The sequence below is a fragment of the Ochotona princeps genome, chromosome 9, assembly GCF_030435755.1.
Source record: "Ochotona princeps isolate mOchPri1 chromosome 9, mOchPri1.hap1, whole genome shotgun sequence".
Taxonomy (NCBI): domain Eukaryota; kingdom Metazoa; phylum Chordata; class Mammalia; order Lagomorpha; family Ochotonidae; genus Ochotona; species Ochotona princeps.
This window is the reverse complement of record NC_080840.1, coordinates 22213656-22216672: the sequence shown is the minus strand read 5'-3', so window position 1 is coordinate 22216672 and position 3017 is coordinate 22213656. Positions and strand designations below refer to the sequence as shown.

Here is a 3017-nt window from a genome sequence, read left to right as displayed (position 1 = left end):
CTTTCAGAATTTTTTTGAGTAAAGGGAAAATAAATAATATATATAATTATAATGGATGTTGGTATGCGCATGAATACATCTCACTTTTGTGGCAAAAGACATTCCCCTGCAATTTTAAAATATATTTTGTTTAAAAGTTAGGAATTTATGCAGGAAAAAAGAATATATATGTATATATATATATATATATATATATTGCAAATAGTTTATGGGAAAGATTGACAGTTCTTGTGATTTGTATTTAAAAACAGAAATGGATATTTACACAATGACTTGTGAACTCTTGGTCATATGAAAAGACTCATATAATTATTCCAAAGTCCTTCAATTATTACAGGTTTTGAAAATATACTACAAAAATATTATTGATGTTGGAAGCTTTATTGCAAAGTACAGCATAGAATGACAGTATTGCCATGAGTGCCATCCAGGGGCTCTCGGCTCAGGCAGATAAGGGTTGCAGTTTTCTCAAGGCAACATGAAATCCTTTGAAAAGATTTCAGTAAAAAAAAAAAATTCCATTCAACAGGAAGTTATAAATGTACCGGTAGCATTTAGTGCACGTGAAAATGTATGAGCTATTCCTCCACTTCTCTAAAAGGATTAAGAAAAATCCCATATACCTACTTGTGACAACATGACTATGAGCCTTCACTACTGCTCTTAATGACAACAAGCAGCTACTGGGTGTTTGGCCATAAGAACCTGAACACAGAGGAAGGTATGGCAATTCTGAGCAGAGCCTCTTAGGGCTGTCCCTGTGTTTTGCAAGTTTCTTACATTGCTGTGGAAGCAGTTGGCTGGAGATGGAATGTTCTCCTTCAGCTGGGGTCCTGAAGTAAGAGCAAGTAAAGGAGTCAGAAAAACAGAGCCAAGGGTGCATTCCATGTGTTTTTCTTTTTTTGCACCAACATAAACTTATCTTTAGTTCTATTGTTATAATTTAACTTAATTCCATTTTCCGTGAACTTTTGAAGCATCCTGATATTCAGATGTGTGTGTGTGTGTGTGTGTGTGTGTGTGTGTGGCAAATAGCAGAAATAAAACAGAATTCCAAAATGCAATATAGTGCCTATCTTTTGACTAAAATAATGAATCAATTGAGAAATGATAAACAACTTTGGATAAGTGAGGTACTATCAAGAGACCCTGTGGTTATTTTACTTAAGTCTATTTTTCTTAACTTGGAAGGGAAACAACTATTGCGATATTCTTAGATAAAAGAAAAATAAGCCTGGATCATAAAACATAGCCTTAGCAACATTTTATCAGAGTCATTTAAAAGAAGAATTCAGTTATCCTCTAATTAAATATGAGGTGAGAAATCCTCATGAATTCATCATGAATATCTTGCAAATATTAATAAAGGAATGTGTGATTAAAAAGGCATAGGATAATTTACAAAAATTTGTTAGGCCGGATTGATTGATCACATTTCCTTTGACATGAAGCTATTCGATTTGTAAGCAAAAGTGCCATGGACGATCTGATTCTCAGGAAAGAAAAGGCAAAGGTTTTTAGACATCTCGGTACGAGTTGGCTGCGGATATGTTTCATCGATTTCCTAAACAATTAGTAACCATATTCAGGAACATATTAGTGAATTTGTGTATTATAAAGTGCATCTTAGTAGAGCTCTAACCTTTTAAAAAAATGTTTGTTTATTTGAAAGAGCTACAGAGATAGAGGGAGAGACACAGACAGCTTCCATCTTCTAATTCAACTATAGCCGTGAAAGCCAGGGCTCACAAGATCAAAGCCAATAGCCAGGAGTTCCATGCATGTGTGTCAGTGTCCCAAGTACCTGGATTATCTTTCACAGCTTTTGAAGGTGAGTTATCAGGGGTCTGGATCAGCAATGGAGCCAACAGAACTTGATGCAGCTCCTATGGGATGCTGCTGTTCAGGCAGCAGTTAAACCTGTTAGCCATAGCTGCACCACCTCTAATCTTTGTCTAAATGCCTTCCATATTCACACAATCCCAACAAATCTTCTTTATTTCCCACATCACACTGTCCCCATCTTTGTTGCAGTCATGTTCTCTGGAGAGTGGAGGTTTTCTCCATCTGGTTCCCTGTGTGATTAGTGCTATCTTCTCTGCACTGAGCAAGTAGAACATTGGTAGAAGGCAAGCACAAATAGAAAGGAGGGATTTAGGATTAGAGAGCAAGACTTAATACAGAGAAAGGTTTTGAATCAGTGTTAATAGTAGAGCTGAGAATGGCGAGGAAAATAATGAGAATCCGTGAAAATTGTTTAATCAGCACTAAAAAGAAATATTTAAGAATTTTAAAAGGAGGCAGAGATAATCGTAACTTTCACAATGACGAATGCCACACACCAAATTTAGCAAATGTGATTTAACCAAGGTTTATTGGACACAGTGCAGCTGCCAGGTGTGTGTGTTTCAGAGAGAAAAAAGTGTGTTAATTGACCCAAAAATGCCTTAGAAAAACAGTCTGTTCCAGATTTTGGGAGAAATTAGGAAGATTAGAAACTAGTAACTGTAAATTAAAACTGTTTTAAGCTCAAATTAAAAAAAATAATGTGACATTTGTACAGATTACAGAGGAAAGAATAGTCCTACATATTTCTAAAGATTTTTTAATCATTTAAATGAATTTCATGTTTTTGTTAGGAAAAAAACCATAAAATGCTTTACAAATTTCTGTGTCATTCTTGTGCAAAGGCCATGCTAATCGTCCCTGTATCATTCTGATTTTGTATATGGACTGCCAATTCGTTTTTTTAAAAGATTTATTTTATTTTTATTGGAAAGGCAGATACACAGAGAGAAGGAGAGACAGAGAGGATTGGTTGATTCACTCCCCAAGCAGCTGCAACAGCTGGAGCTGAGCCAATCCGAAGCCAGGATCCCAGATCCTCCTCCAGGTCTCCCACGTGGATGCAAGGTCCCAAGGCTTTGGGTCATTTTTGACTGCAGGCCACAAGCAGGGAGTTGGATGGGAAACAGGGTTGCCAGCGTTAACACTGGTGCCCATATGGGATCATGGGG

General features: G+C 36.6%; 1 pseudogene; it reads right to left on the bottom strand.

Annotated features, from left to right (window-relative positions):
• Positions 1–2643: 2643 nt before the first annotated feature.
• Positions 2644–2743, bottom strand: LOC118757549 (U6 spliceosomal RNA; annotated as a pseudogene).
• Positions 2744–3017: the final 274 nt, after the last annotated feature.